The sequence below is a fragment of the Eulemur rufifrons genome, chromosome 1, assembly GCF_041146395.1.
Source record: "Eulemur rufifrons isolate Redbay chromosome 1, OSU_ERuf_1, whole genome shotgun sequence".
In the NCBI taxonomy this organism is placed as follows: domain Eukaryota; kingdom Metazoa; phylum Chordata; class Mammalia; order Primates; family Lemuridae; genus Eulemur; species Eulemur rufifrons.
This window is the reverse complement of record NC_090983.1, coordinates 50,007,556-50,024,295: the sequence shown is the minus strand read 5'-3', so window position 1 is coordinate 50,024,295 and position 16,740 is coordinate 50,007,556. Positions and strand designations below refer to the sequence as shown.

At 42.5% G+C, this 16,740-nt stretch overlaps 1 protein-coding gene across 1 annotated transcript in view; it reads right to left on the bottom strand.

The window, feature by feature from the left end:
* Window positions 1–16,740, bottom strand: part of PDE11A (phosphodiesterase 11A) — a 335,245-nt gene that overhangs the window by 111,295 nt on the left and 207,210 nt on the right. The gene's annotated exons all lie outside the window — the stretch shown is intronic.

Genomic DNA, 16,740 nt, shown 5'->3' with positions numbered 1-16,740 from the left:
ACATTACCTAGACTTGTGCTTTTCATTCCTAGCTCTATAACTGAATCACCTGGGTTTTTTTAAATACATACCAATGCCAGCCATCTGCCCCCTTTCTTTTTAATTGGTCTGGGGTCATACCCAGGTATTGGTATTGTTTTTAAAGACTCCTTTCCTTACACTAGTCGAATGTCCAGCTGGAGCTCAGAGCCGCTGACCAAGGCCTACCACTTAACACAACCTAATTATCCTCTTTCCAGTGCAGAGAGCCATAGTGAATAAGAAAAAAAATTTTCTCCAAAGTTCTGGTGTGTCAGAGAAAGAAGTTTTCTCCGGGGTCAGACCTAGATCTTCCAACCGATCTTGAAGTGTTGGCTGATACGTTGACTGCTGATTCATGGGCTCACTGCTGATGGTGTTTCCTTCTCCTCGGCTGTTGCTATTTTCAGAGGGAAGAGGCAGGCTGCCTGCTCCACCCGGAACCTTTCCCGAAAACCCATGTCCAGTTCACTGACTTTATGGATGTGACTAATAGCTCTTCCTCACAAAAAATGATGAGAACCCCTGTTATAGGTAAAGCTTCCAAGACTTTCTCTACGATTTATGGTACCCTGTTTCCCATTGAGCTAGTAGGTGCTGAAAGCCCCTGAAATGTCCATCACCGCTGCGGTGTTTCCCTGGGAAATGGAAGAGGGAGAAGAAGTCTGGGAGCTGGAGCCTCAGGAAGCCTTGTCTAATGTAGATTTCTAGCTCTGAACTTATACCTTGTGTCTGAGCTTTTCTAGAGTTGCACTGGGATAGAGAACACATTTCTCTTTCCTCTTTAAATAAGGAACCAATATTTACTGATTAAGTAAGACCAGAAAGAAAACCTGGATGACTTTTAGACTCATTTTATAATATGCTAAACAAATGAGATTCCTCATTCATCTTTTTTACTTAAGGGTACAGGGGAAAGAGAAAAGGCATTTAATTTGTATTGAGCATCTACAGTGTGCCAGGATAAATACAGGTTCTTTCCATATTGTCATCCCATTTAATCCTCACACAACCCCTTGGGCTGTTTCCTCTTATCCCACTTTTCTGACAGTGAAAGGGAGGCTCAAAGGGGTTGAGGCATTGCCCGGGGCCACATGGGGAGTGTGAGACAGAGCTGGGACTTGAACCCATGTCTAGTGATGGTGATGGCCGAAACAGAGCTGGATGAGCCGGTTCTCCACCTCTGCAAAATGAGAAGATGGGACTCAGCGACCTGTTCAGAGCTCAGAGAGCTGCAGGGTTTTCATCCTACTTGCAGCTTAACTCTCAGTTTATTTCTAATTATCTCCAAAATAGTATCTGAATTTCATAATCAATGTTCTACTCAGGGCTTTGAAACAGAAGAAGTATTAATGCTGCGGGGAAATTCAGCATGTCCTGCAGCCTGGGTTCATATTTCAGTGCTTATAAAATACATACGTGTGAACACAGACTCCTACGACAGTCCCAACATGAGCTTTGGGCTAGATCTGGGTTCAAATCTTATACTCTGTGACCCTGAGAGAGTTACTTTACCTCTTAAAGCCTTGGTCTCTTCATCCATAAAATGAGGTAACAATAATATTTATCTCATAGAGTTGTGAATGAGCAAGATTACAACTCAGGTCTCCTGAGTTTAGTTTCCATTAGATGCATATACCCAAAGACATAAAAGAAGAACAACCTCTTTCACAACTGTCCAAGGCTTGGCATCTGCAAAGCTCAGGCAGATTCACAAGTTTTGTGTCATTTATTGATTCATTAAGTCAGTCATTAATGTATTGCTTTAGTTGGTCAACAAATATTTTATTGAGCACCTACTATGGGGTTGGGCATTTCTGTCAGGCACTGGAGATACGGCAATTTTCAAGTAGTTTAGAGTTTAGTTAAGGCAAATTTGACTGTATCATCATTTATACCCATTAGCGGTATGCAGAAATGATATTCACAGACTAATTTGTTAATTTGAGACTACACAGTTAACATGCATGTAATAGTATTGGATCTAAGTTAATATGTTGCCCGTTGTTAATTATAATTACTATTAATTATGGTTAATTTCCAATCTGACCAACTGTGGAAAAGCAGAGAGCACCTTCCTCCAATTTGCTGCTCTAAGCTGGCAAACAGCGGATGCTCTGGGGAGCAGCAGTGAAGGGTTTCTACCGAGTGAGCTCTTACAAGGCAAACTGCTGGCCCTGCATTGCAGTCAGGTCTCCAACCAATGACAAGATACGCGTGGGTTCCTGGCATCAAAGCATTTGGAGTTTAACTGTGTTTCCTTATTGACGCTGGATGCCTTTCCACCATGTAAAGGGCCAAGAGGCCGGATCCTCAGCAAGGACTGGGTGTTGTCAGTTTGAGATTTTATTTTTTCCTTGTCTGTTTTATAGCATGTTCTTTTCAGAGCATTCCCTTTTCACGTATGCACAATCCATATTAATTTTCTGAGCTATAGTAACAACAAGAGAGTAAAAACAGAAAGAGGAAAACCTTATTTTCCCCTATGAATTGCACAGGATCACATGAAGAAGGACTCGGAATAGATGAGTGGTGCTACAGCCTGTTATTGAAGGCCCAGGTGACCTTCACTTGTTCCTTGGCTCTCCCCTTTGCTTTTGTCTGGGGGACAAAAAAAATCAGCCTAAACATATAAGTAGAATGACGAAATTTTTTAAGGGCAAGATAATTCACAAGATCAGATATTGATAAAGTAAGTTTGGGGTTTTACTTTGCCTTTAGAATACCCACTATGCATGGCATCCTACCTCTAGCAGACGGAGGCTTAATTGCTTCCACACCAAAAGCCCCAATTCACTTCCCACGGAGGCCCTGCACTCAGCAGCGCTCCTTTCACGAGGCAGATAACATCAGGCGCCCACATCTATCTTTTATGCAGCCCATGACACTGCAGATTAAAACTACCTGCCCCGATATTTTTTACATTCGATTTTTATTTGGGGGGGACGAAAATATCATGCTTTAATCCGATACTTATAAAATACCATGTTTGCCACTGAGAGGTTTCTATGTCCAAAACATCTGCCCACCCCCACCCCCATCCCTCCTTTTGACCTTCACAGCTGAGCCCATCTGGATCCTCTTCCTTTCCAGCTGACAGCGAAAGAGCCAACGAAATACCTTTTCCTGTTGCTGGGTGACTGCGAACAATTTGAAAACAAGTCCCATAAAGGCAGCAACGTCAAGGCCTGCCATTGGCTGGCTGGGCTTGCTGTGCAATGCTGACGCATTCTTGCTGGCAGAAGAGTGACAGGAGGGAATAGCTACGCAAATATATTACTGGCCTGATGTTCCGCGGGAGAGAAAGACCATTTCAAGGCTGAGTGACAACTATAACATACCCTGTTAGAAGAAAAATAAATCTCCCTGAGTCTACATTCAGGCATCTGAAGTAGACTGCGGAAAATACTGCAGAAGAAAACCACAAAAAAACCAACTCAAGGTTGTCTCACCCTCAAATATCCTGCTTTTTATGGTCTGATGAGCAGTTCTTCCTGTTCAAGACATATGTGGGTATTTCTACATACCTTCCATAGAATATATGTTTATACATTTTAAAGTCCAGACTTCTTTATTTAGGACATAGTTTTCAACAACGTCAAGCACTTTCAAAATTTTTTTTGTCTCCTTGTCCCCAGCGTCCCTTCCTTGACCTTCCTCCCTTGACCTTCAAGTCCAAAAATCCGGCAGCCACAGGATGTGGTCAGTGTCAGGGGCTGCAATGGCTGCATTTTATCTCACTCTGTCCACTTAAAATATTTGCATCCTGGTGGGAGGATAAGCATAGTCTTGTCTAAACAGCTTTGGGATTTCATCTTTGCAGTCAGAGAGAGCTGTTTGGATACAAGTAACTGCTTTTGCTAACACCGGGTTAACTGTTCACACACAAATCTGCCAACGCGCCTCTAGGAAAGAATGTCCCTCTACTAATTGAATTCTAATGAGGCCAGAAAGTAGATTAGGAATTGAGTTATTTTACTATGATTTTCAAACATTGGATATAGGGATGTTAGGCCTATTTGATCTGCTTAACTTTCCAGTAGATCCTAATTAATTCATGAAGAAATGACTACCCAGAAGGAATCTGTGGGTTATTGGTTGATCCAGTTGCAGGGAGCTTTTCTAGTTATATATCGGAGACTCCAGTGTCCAAGCACAAGAGAAAGATGCTGATCTGAGATGACCCAATGAAACAGTCATTAATGAGGAGTGCCTGGATGAATTTAATTGGCATGTCCCTGGAAATTATTTTTATTTGCCTTGTAATATTTAGGTGAGTTTCAGAGCCAAATCAGGGTGACCATCAGGTTACCCCTGATTTATACTTTACTGTGGAAATAGAAATACTTTAAGGAGATAATAGAATTTTCTTTTCAATAATGTGATCCAGCCAGCGTCGCTTGGGGAGCCACTTCAGCAGAGAAATCACTCACGGGGGTTGCCCAGGATCTACACATTACGAAGCGGCCCTTGTGAACATCTCACCTATGCCCCAGGAGATGTCTGCTGGCCATACGTGAGGGCTACCTGGAAGTCATGTGCATGTACTCCTCACCTGTGAAGGACAGCTATGCTACTCTCTGCCTGGTACCTCGCTCCCTTCTAGGGGAACTGGTCCTTCTTCCACTTCAATCACGTTTCCACCTGGGAACTGACATATTCTCCTATGAGCACATTCCTCATCATGGTTGATTGGTTCAGGGATGGACACATGGACCAAGTTGAACCAATCAGAAAATGTCCCTGAGATTCTCCACACTGGAATTTGGGAATAATTACTTTCTGGAGGGTGTTGCTGAAAGATGTGAAACCTCGGCTCTGACAGAGGCCACAATTACCCTTTGTCAAGAAAGCCAGTCTGCTGTGAGCACGCCTGGGGCTCAGTGCTGTACTGGGAGGCTCTGCACATCGGGTCTCAGGTGCAGCTCAGGTGCTGGGCACAGAGTCACAGCAGCCGGCCCTGCCAGTGGTCCGGTGCCTGGGAGCACAGCAGTTGGTTGGCAGGAGCCTATTTAGGCGGCAGGTTTTCCTTTAGGTGCACGCTACACTCCCTTTTGTAACCCTTCCTGGGAAGACTGTGGGCGCGTGTATACTACATACAGGAAGAAGATTTTACATCTGGGACCTTGCGCCCTCAACCCTGACTTCCCACAAGTGAATTTACCTCTAAGTGAGAGAAAGAGCTCATGTGGAGAAGCGTGATCACAGCCCAGGGCAGACAGGGACATTCCCGACACTGGAATACTTGGACCCTTGGTCTTTTAGGGTGTTGTCAAAATAATCAGCTTTTACCCTCACACATAACACCTCAGAGAATCAGAGTAAAGCTGTTTTCAAGGAGATCACTGATGGTTTAAAAGATATTTCAGGCAGAAGTGTAAATTTCTGCATGGTTTTAAAGGGAAGGCAATTCTCTTTTAATTCACATTGGAGCAATGTTGTCACAAAAAGCCTCTTACTCTCCTCTTTTTCTTTTCTGAATTCTAAGTCTTTTCTGTTGGTGTTGCGAGGAAGAGTACAAAGTGTTCTTCCTAAAAAGCCAGCTTCAGTGTTTTATAGGTTGTTTGACAAATTAAGTCCAGCAGTGAGGACAGCCACCTGCTCCTGCAGAAATCACAAAGCTTGGTTTTCACAGAGCTCCTTTGTCCCCAGAAAGGTGGGAGGTGGATTATAATATATTGTTAGGAAAATGAACTTAATAGTAAAAAGAGTGGGATCATTCAGCATAAGAATTGTTTGAAATTTACCCTTTGGAGGGAAGAAGTGTTGTTAGACCCCATAAACCTATTCCTTGAGGTTGATGTTCCAGAATACTGCAGGTTAAGGAAACACACCTGCCTAAACAATGGGGCTGGATTACTTTACAAACTGTGTAACCTTAAAAACAAAAACAAACAAACAAAAACCCTCTTAGCAGAGTATGCTGAAGTCTGAGCTCGTATCAGGGAACTAAGCCAAGATTATACAAGGGCTCACAGCAGACCATAAGGAGAGGGCCAAGCCAAGGCCAGAAGGCTCTAAACAAAGTTCCAAGTCATTTCAAAAGGGAATGTTACAAATTCAGTGTGCAAACCCGGTCTTGATTTCTTAATTTGTACACTGTAATTAGCTAGGCATTTCTCTCTGTGCCTCCATTTTACCATCTTTAAAATAAAAAATAATAGTAGGGTTTTGTGAAGATTAAATACATAATTAGAGTTAATACAGGTAAGGTACCAAAACAGACCTGGCAGCTGGTAAATGTTCATTAAATGTTTATTTTCCAGGTGACGGTCACACGGAGGGGGCTGCTCATATACAGGGGAGGAGAGTCTCAGGAAAGGGCCTCAGCAGCAGGAACCGAGGTTTCCAAATTGCCTGGGCTGCCTGATACACACGTGGGATTCGGCCGCCGAGGCCTCCTTCAGAGGTGTGCTGCTAACACTCAGCGAGAGAAGAGCTGTGAAAGCACTTTGGGTCAGCAAGAATGCTGCAGCTGTAAGAGCATTACTCTTAGTGAATAGCAATATTTGAAAGTATATAATAATTGGTGTCATGTTTTCCTACAGTAAGCCCAGGAAATGTATTTTAAAGTCCATCCACCTGTAGATGCTTAACAACAGAATAGTATGTAAGCCCTTTATCCTCGGATAGGTTGAGAAAAGCCTGAGTGTGAGTTCTCACCAGCCCTTCTCATGCTTTGTCCTTTCATGGGTGTGGATGTGATTACAGTGAGCCTGAAGACGTGCCTGTGGCAGCTGCTCAGGACAGCTTCCAGGCCAACTCTGAGGCCAGCTGCAGTGACCCCCAGCCTAGGGGGATGAGGGAAAATCTGTTTTGAGCTTAGACCCCTTCTACAATGAGGTCTTAGAGAAAGGATTCTAGAGTTTTCTGTTACAGTGGGACTATAACAGATTTTCAGTTTTTATTAAAATTCTTACTCATGCACAGCCTAATTCCTTTCAGTCCCAGCCAAATGTTTGAGGCCCTGGATGGAAACATTAACCTGAATTACATGACAGTCTTAGCATAGTCTCTGTGGTTATTCTTGTCCACAATGCGGAGTTTAATTCCTTGGCTTTATTTATATGAGCATCAAGTCCAAAGATAGCAAACTTGTGCATAGACATTGACTACGGATGTTTTAATGCTTGGCTAAGGTAGTGTCTTTGTAAACTCCAAGAATTACATCTAGGTAAGCAAAAATCACCCCAAACCATTCCACCGACATGCAGCGGTCTGGGGATGGGGAGGACAAGGTGTGCTTAATGTCTCTACCAGCTCTGGCAATGAGCAGAATGCATTTGAAGAGGTGGAGTGCAGCCACACAGACGGCTAGATTCAAGTCCCGCTGCTGTACGCATGCTGCGATTACAGCAATAAAAATAATTAATGGGGCACCTGACCCACTGACCTCCGGATACCTAGATACCTACTGCACCACCTCAGGGACAATTCCCAGCCCTCCACGCTGCCTCACTCGGATACAGCAAGACGAGGGCCTTACCCAGCCTTTGTTCTTAAGGCTGAACCGAAGGGGAGAGTTCCCCAGTCCCTCCGCCTCACTCCTGGGCAAAGGAATAAGCTGCCTGTGTCACTAACGTATTCCAGGTCATGCGCACACACAAACATTATTATATCTTGAAATTACTTTTAAATTACTGTCTTTTGGGTTTTAACCATTTTCCTAGAAATGTGGCTCAGCAAATCCTTACGTGGAGCAAGGATGGCACCCAGTGGCCAAACTGCTTCATCTCAGACCCTGTTTTCTCGCGGATTTTCCATTCGCTTGTCTTTGGAGACAATGAATTGCCAGGAGATCATTTTCTAAAGCCAGAGCTGAAATTCCAAATCCCAGGACTATCGCTTTAAGTTGAAGCACGTGTACACACACAAACACACACACTCACACACAAATTGAGACAGTGTCAGGAATTAATTCAGAATAGCTAGAAACTTTGAAAAATCTAAAAATTTATCTTCAGAGTTTATGTTAAAATTGTCACATTTCAGATGTGCAGATGACAGTCCATGACACTCCTGGTATCAAGGATCACTATAGCAAATACACAAATGTAAACCCAGTCTCACATTCTTCACTTCATATCTTCCCCCAAATAGTCTCTAGTTCATAAGTTCTCATGCCTTAAACATAAGACTTTATCACCTGACAAGTGCTTTATCATTAAACTGATGTTTGCAATCTCGTATCCTTGTTATCTTTCTTACGAGGTACTTGGCAGGCCTGGAGAGAACAGGATAATAAAGTGGGACTGCTCTTTTTCCTTTGAGCTTTCCAGATGTTGAGAGATTTCTATACAGCTAGATAGCCAATCAGACTATACGGATGACAGGCGAGATGTCAGAATAATGGATCATATACTCTCTTGCTAAGAATGATGCAATGTCTCCACAATGTTTGCTGTTTCCAATTTCCTTAGGTTTCTAAGCAGTCTAGAACTCCAGGGCAAGAAGCCACAAGGACAGCACAACCATAATGCAAAAAGAAGTTTCTAATAAAACGGCATTATATATTAATTGTCCAGAGAATGCCATGAACAGTCTTTTTAAATGTCTATGTTAAGTTCAGCCAAAAATTCTGTCTTTCTCAGACATCATCACCATTCATGCTTATTTGACCTCAAAAGGGTCAAAATGCCACAGTTTCCAGTAATAATAGCTGAATCAAAAGAAAGAACTTAAGGATAAAATTCCGTGACATTGCTTCCATTTTCCTACTCAGCCACTTGAAGAGCAGCATTGTTTTCAAGGTCAGAACAAAACATGGGAGAGGAAAAACCAAAGCAGATGGGTTCTTTGGTTCTTAGTTGCCTCATACGTGAAATGGAGATAGGCTAACCCTGCCCTCACCAAGACGCTGTGAGGCTCAAGTGAGATAATGGATGTGAAAACGTTTTTATACGTCGCTATTTCTTATTACTGAAGACATCATTATTTAAACGTTTATAGGTAGCAAGAGTGTACAGTTTCTATACTGATGAGATTAAGGCCCTTGTCTTACCTGACGTAATCACTTATCTTCCTCACGAGCATTATTACATTATATTACCCCTCAAATGGAATATAGTCCTGGGGGGCTTTGGAAATTACTTATAGTATGTCATTAAATCAAGCTGAGTCATCTTCTACCAAATACCCAAATTCTTAAACAGAGCTTACATTCAAAACTTTGAGTATTCAGAAATCATAAAATCCCCAAGATGTTTTGTCAACATTTATGTTGCTTTGTGTTTTATTTTCCCTTTCCTCCTGGAGATAAATTTTATGGACTCATAAAATTATGGCTGGAAATGGCTTTGTTTTGCAGATAAGGAAACTTGAAGCCTAGAAATCTTAAATGAGCCAAAAGGTCTGGTGGTTGCTTTGTCTATTTACACATTTGCTCACATTCTGGTCTCACCATGTTTGTGGTCTTACAAAGACTGTGTAAAGGGGCAGCTCTGGTTACTGATTGGAGAAAGAGCCCTTTGGTCAGACATTGTCTGCTAACTTCCTATTTCATATGGTGCCTTGGGACCAATAGAACATGGTTCATAAACATTTTTAAGCCTTTGGATGGATTCATTTTTAATTGAGAAAAAAATATGAAGAACTGTCAAACTGGTACATGATTTCAAAAATAGGCAAGAGAGACAGAATACAGGACTATACAAAATAGTAAATAAAATACAAATGAAAAAGTATTAGAAAGGCACCTTGAGGGTCAAGAAAATGATAGGTTCTAAAAAATTTAGTCAGCGGAGTGGTGGTACAGGGATACTGGAATGAAGAATCTTATTTAATAATAAAGAAATTGCTGAATCAACTAAGAACTAAAGGCAAATGGCTTTTGGCCACAGCAGGGAAGAGAGACATTGTCATTACAGAGCACTCCAAAGCGAATAGGGCCAGCACTTATCCTAAACAAAGAAAATGAATCTCTGCGCTTTCCTACAGTTTAGGCTACATGGAAAAACCAGGAAACTAACAACCAAAAACCGAGCCAAAGGGTTTTAAACAACATAAAGCAAGAACTGAGAAAACTTTTCATACATTCCCATTGTCATAGGTCCCTGCTTCAAAATTCTACCCACACATTATAATTTCCTCTGCCATAAAAATGGCAAACATTTCAATGAATTTGGTCACAAGGAAGAAATTTCTCTAGCACCCAGGTGAAAAACATGGCTTTTGGTGACAGAAGGGTTACAAAAATGAGTAAGTCAAGGATTCTGTCCTAAAATGCTTCTAGTTTAACCATGTGATTAGGCGAGGCGCCAAGATTAATACTGCAAGGTAGAAAGTGATAAGGATGGTGAAAAGAACGGCAAATGAGAAGATCACTTTAGCCTGAAGGACAGCTAGAAGGACTTCAGGGAGAGAGGAGCAACCCAGCAGGGACAGACGGATTGCTAGGACTTTAAATATGCAGAGATAGGGAGAAAGGTGGGGACAAAGTCAGGAAAGGGCAGGGAATGGGCAGGAAACAGGCTGGAAAAGTGAATTGGAGGTTAGAGTCCTGAGTACTTTTAATGTCCAGTTAAAGAATTAGAATTGATAGACTCTAGAGGCCTGTGGAAGATGCTAAGCCTTGTGAGGTGGGACCTGGCACCAGCAGAGGAGTTCTACTGTTCATCTGGCAGCTGTATACAGTACGGGTGTGGGAGAGGGTCAAGAGGAGGAGGAGGGGAGCCCAGCGCGGGGGGCAGCTGCCTGCATGGGAGAGAACCAGCGCCTGAGCTGGTGAGGGCTGTGGGGATGGACGGGGTGAGGGGCCTTCTGAAGGCAGAATGGAGGGTACAGCATAGGGGGTCAGGAGGGGTGAGGGCTCAGCGATAACTGTACAACTATAGCCAAAGTGTGCATCGAGGGCGAGGGAGGCCTGTGAGGGGTAGTAGCTTCTGCGTGTGCGGAACAAACAGCTGAGGGGACACATCAGCCATTATGATGGCTTAGCCAAACTTAGAATATTGAGCTGAGGGGCTACAAGTGGTTCTACAGCCACAGTTACCAATGGCTCTAATCAGAGGAAGACCAGAAAAAAGGGAGAGTGATACGGTTCTGGATGCCCTAGTGTTCTGGAAGTTTCTGCCACCTCTAACTTCTACAGTACCCTTCATAGTTCGGATGTCAGGGCTCTCACTGGGCCACACCCCTGCTCTCTGCTGGATTTTCAGGGCTTGTCGCTTCCCTGGGCTCTTGTTTCACTGCCTGAGGGTCAAACTCCCTGCACATAAGGGTACTGTGGGGAGTGCAGGGGAGAGAAAGCCCTCCAGGCCCATTCTTCCCCCAGGGAAAGTAGACTCCTAGTGGCCTTCTAGAGACAGTGTCCCTGCTTTGTTTTCAAATGGAAAGAAGTGATAGACAGTGGCTGTATAAGTCCATCCAAGGGGACGGCAGGGTCGCCACAGGATGTATTTTGGTCAGACCGGCCCTTGAAGGGTCCTCAATCCGGAGCCGCTTAGCTCAGCAGTAGGAAAGGCCAGTCTGCGCTCCCAGACCAGTCCCCTCCCAGCCACCGCCTCCCCAGTATCTTCAATACTCAAGAGTGACAAAGTACAGCCATCCCTTTTCTGATGTGGCATTTGATTAAGACACAATTCATAAAGAGAGCCGGACATTTGAACACAAAGCACTCCACATATTTATGGCCGTGTCCGGAGCCTCGTGGCCGCCGGCCGGGCGGCTGCCTTGCGAGCAGAGGCTGCCCTTTAGGGTGCTGAGGCAGCTGTTTCCTCCGCAGCCAATTTCCTCCTGAAGGTTCAATAACTTTCCCTGACGATAAAAAAAAAAAAAATCTTGGATATTAAACTTGGCATAAATACTATTTAAAGTCAAAAACAACTTCCTAAATTCAAGAGGCGGGGACAAGGGAGGAGACAGAATAGGTGAGATATAATGTGATACCCAAATTCCTTTCATACTGCTGCAAGCTCATCTTCCAAACCACCTTGGAAATCAGCTGAGCTGAATCTGAAAGCCGCTTCTGAGATTTCTAAGGGTAGCATTTCGGGAAGGCCATGAGAGTTGAGACTCAGAGAAAGGAGAGAAAGCTCTTGTTCCCTCTCTGGCACCCTGAGGCCCTGGGCTACACCGAGGGCTGTGTGGGTTCCTCTGCAGGGGCACCCTCCAGAGGGAGAAGGGCAGGAGGGTGCCTCCTACTGATCCAGGTGGGACCTGAGCTCCCCGGCCTCCGCCACGGGCAGCCCTCCACGGGGCCAGGCTCCACCTCACCCCCTCCTGGGGGTTCTCTGTGTCACCTGAGTTTGGGTAAACGCCATGGTGTTACCCCCTCTCTACATAGTGCGTTCTTCATCTGCAAGAGGCTGCCACAAGGATTGGGCTTTTCCATGGCTTTGGAGATAGACTGGGCAGGGCAGTAGCCAACACAGGTGGTGCCCTTGTGCCACTTAAAAAAGGAGCGCACCTCCACCCCAGGATCAATTGCTTAAGGACATCCCATGCACTTGGCCAACCGAGGGAAGGGGGCAGCCTCCACCCTGCCTGCCTGTTCCAGGGCCCTTGTGCAGGGCAGATGGCAGACACAGCTACTGGCATAACTGTAGGGGCGGGGCTGAGGGCTGAAGCTTCTTATTATACACATTAGACTATTTCATGGATCCAAGTGTCTCCTCAAGTCTGAATTACTATTATTATTTTTAAAGCCCAGTAAATCACATCCCCATTGCTCAGTCTGCAGAGCAGGCCACAAGATCCTATTTTTGATGCAGCCATTCTTATTTCAGTATGTAAATGCTACAAGGAATGCCTATTCTTGGTACTTTATTTTATTTACTTTACCAGGATATTAATTTGTGGCCTAGGCATGAACGTTGAAAACTTGAAATATGTAAGAGGTAGTCCGAACCTGGATACCCAGCATGAGTTACTGGTGTTTAATTACTGAGGCAGTTATAGTGCTGTAAATGAGTTCATCTCTGATTGCAGCCGTAACCCATGCAGTTCTGAATTGAAAGAAGGGATGATAGAAGGGGCAATATAACATGAGAATGTCCATGAGTTGATTTTAATTGGTAAACTGGCAATATATAGTGATAATTGTTTGGTCTGTCCATCGCATTGGAATCTAAGGAAAGTACATAAAATTACAAGAGCATATAATTGGTGTACTAAACTCATTTTCTTATGTTATCACAGCTGGCATCTTCAGGTTATTAAAAGCCTTTAAACCAGCCATCTTCAAGGAGATGTAATTGTCAATATGGTCTTTATACATTATTCCTGTTAGCACAGAGCTGAAGAGATATAAACAGGCACTAAAATCTGCACAAATTTTCTATATATAATTTTCTTATTTCAAGTTCATGGAAGATCAGTAAATGTTAATGAGGATTAAAAACCATTTTTTTTAGATCCTGGTTTCCTCATTAGATACACAGGGCAATTGATCTATAAAGGATAATTTATTAATATTTTAACCTGAATCAGACTTTTAAAAACAATTAATTCATTAGTTCCAGGGAAGTTCTGTCATCTTTTTGTGTATAGGTGGCCCTACAAAATGGGCTGTTTCCCAAAGTATAAATATTACATCAGAACGAGGAAAAATAAGCCCAAATTTTGACATTGTTGGATGAGCAATTATATGTTGTTTTATCTATTTATCTTGGCTGGATAGTCCAGGGACGTTTCTAGAAAGGTTTCCACACTGTATTCTCCTTCACTCAACCACCACTACACACCGCTCTAGGAGATTTTTCCCAACAGAGGAAATAGGGTTATCAGAACAAAACAAAACAAAAACACCACCACCTCCCCACAATCCTAGCATCCTAGAATAGGGGGAAAAATTCCAAAACACAAAGGGATGTGAGATAGGGGGACAAGGTGTGAGACAGGGTAAGGTAGTATCAGCCTAACATTAATGATTTTTAATGATTCAACACAGGTTTGTCTTGTATGAAATCTGTCTTCCTTTAGACCCCACTACCTGCTAGTACAAATGGTAGCAAATTAAGAGTAATGAATAGTACATACCACACTGTACAATAGTACAGGATCTCAATCTCCTACATATTTCTGGAAGTCCTCAGGGTATACCTTACCTGTCTTTAAAATGTGACCCCTCAACCTGTATTGATTCCTCCAGCCTCTGCCAGGCGTACCGTAAGGAGGGGGCCTTGCCTTCCGTCTGTAGTGATGCTTCCTTCCACTGGGCTCCTGCCTTCTCTTGTGTGCTGTTGACACTCTGGACCCTTGCGCTAGTGGGGGTATTTAATGCACTGAAACCATACTAAAGTTGATGCTTTTTGTGTTCACTCATGTTCTCAGCTGAGAACATGAATCCATGGGAGGCTGAGGTAAGGGATAATCTAAGGTACAAACCCCATGCTGAACTTGGAATCATCTAGATACAGAAGCCTGAGGCCTTAACTGCCATTCGGAAGAATTCTTGACTCAGGAGACTTCTTAGTCTCTCTTGTAAATAACCGCATCTCACTGGTCTCCCAGACATTTCTGCATCTCAGATGTGGTGCAGTGTGGGTTTCTACTAAAGTCTGCCATATGCATATATATGCAGCATTTGACCTCTACATCTTTTTAGCACTAAATGGTGAAATCAGTGTTTTCCCAAACTCTGGCTTAATCTCTGAATCACAGATTACTAGCCTGGTCCCAGCTGGATATAATCCAATACACTGGGACTCAGCCACCCTTTAACTCATGAAATCTCATGGATAACTCTGATTTCAAATTTAAAATCACTGCACACATTAAAAAAAAACCTTTTTTACTATTTCTGTTAAATAAACACTGCAGGTAGCAAAGGTTACGATATATTTGAATGTAAACATAGTTTGTCATATATATTGGTCAAAACAAAGCATTTATTTACTGTTATTTAGCTACAATGTTAGGGAACTGCCATTCCACATACTTCAGCCTGGAATTTGGATAAATGCTTTTCACAGTTTATGTTCAGGATTATTTTAAGCACACTACATTTTAATGTTATTGCTGCAGTTATAACAAACATCAGCTACCAATTATGATAATGTTTTATTTACTTTATATATCAAGAAAAAAAGCCACTTGGTTATAATTATCTACTATATCTCAATTACATTGTAATAGGATACTAGCTAATATCTTTTAGGATAAAATCTGGAATAAATCAGTTAAGTTAAAAATCTTGACAATTTTAAGATGAAATAACCCTTTGTTCTCAAATTTAAATACTCCATATTTTAGTATGTTTGTAAGCTAACAATAGAAAAACATGACAAATTCAAGGACAATGGGGTTTTCCCAACTCTAAGCAAATAATTAAGCCTGAACAAAGGTCAGTAACTTTTAGAAAGGTTGGCCTGCTATAACTCTGAACAGGTCCCATGAAGTAGCTCTTGCAGTTATATTTAGTCCATTGTGAGCCTGCTGTCTTTCTCTTTGCCTACTCCTTACCTCTTTTAGCAAAAATAAAAGCAAAAATATAATAATATAGACATTATGTTAGCATTTCAGCAGGAACTGGGTATTTCCATAAATAGGATTTCTAGGTAACTGAACTTTATTAAAGTTAAAAAGCTTTAAATATTTTTGATGGAGCAATGTTTATAAAATGTATATATTAAATAACATAAAAATATATAAGATAATTATAGATTACAGTTTCTTAGTGACTAATTATTTTGAGTTCCAGACCACTGATGCTCCTTGGACTTATTTAGCCATTCATGCATTCATTCATCCATTCAACAAGTATTTATTTAGTGTTACTATGTTCCAAGAACTATAAAAGGCAGTGGAGATACAGCAGTGAACAAAAGACACAAAAAGCCCTGCCCCGATGGAGCTCAAATTCTAGCTGGTATGCAGGATGTTTGCCTCGACAACAAATGGGCCCTGACTGCTGTGCTTTTGGCTGCTCTGTCTCCTTTCTCTGCCACCAGCTGTCACCTCTTGCTGGCACCATATTCCACCCTTTGATCTGGGTTGTCATTGCAGGTTTTTCCCCTAAGCATTTCTCTAAGCCAATAATAAACCACACCCCAGATGGTGCCCAAGCAGCTCAAATGCCAGTATAGATGTACTTCTCTTTGACCTCCTATCCCTACTCTCTGTGTTTGGGTCTTCCTTTCATCCCTTTCACTGTGCATGTGACTCAATTCTTCTAATGATCTGATTCAGTTATCAGGCCCAAAGTCCTCTGTGCCACCTCTGTGCAAATGGAACTCTTAGAAAAGTAGCCAGCACCAATTAATACTACACACTAATATTGTAGTACAAACATGTTCCTTCTTACCATTGTTGTAGCTTTTCCTGATAATTCTCTGAACTTCCATATAAATTTAAAAAGGCAGACACCAAATCTTTCAAAACGGAAGAAAATCAGTTTCCCTATGTGCCTATGTTTTGACTGTTGCTAAAAACTGTCTGGTAGGAGTTTAGAGAGACAAGCAAGAATTTTGAACTGCATTTCAGGGAATGTTGGTACTAAGGTAAAAAGAAATATCTAAGACTCATTCACAGACTTATCCGACATTGAAGCTGCAAGGGGGTCACCTTGTGTGGCAGTGAAGCATGGTGGTTAAGAACTCCAGTTCTGGGGCCAGATTACTACACCCCTTACAATCGTTTGACCTTGGCCTGGTTACTCAACATCATCATGCCTCAGTATCTTCATCTATAAAATAGTATGTACTACAGACGATTATGAGGATTCAATGAATTAACACAGGTAAAGTGCCTTCATTATGCCTGGCACACAGGAAGCACTTGGTA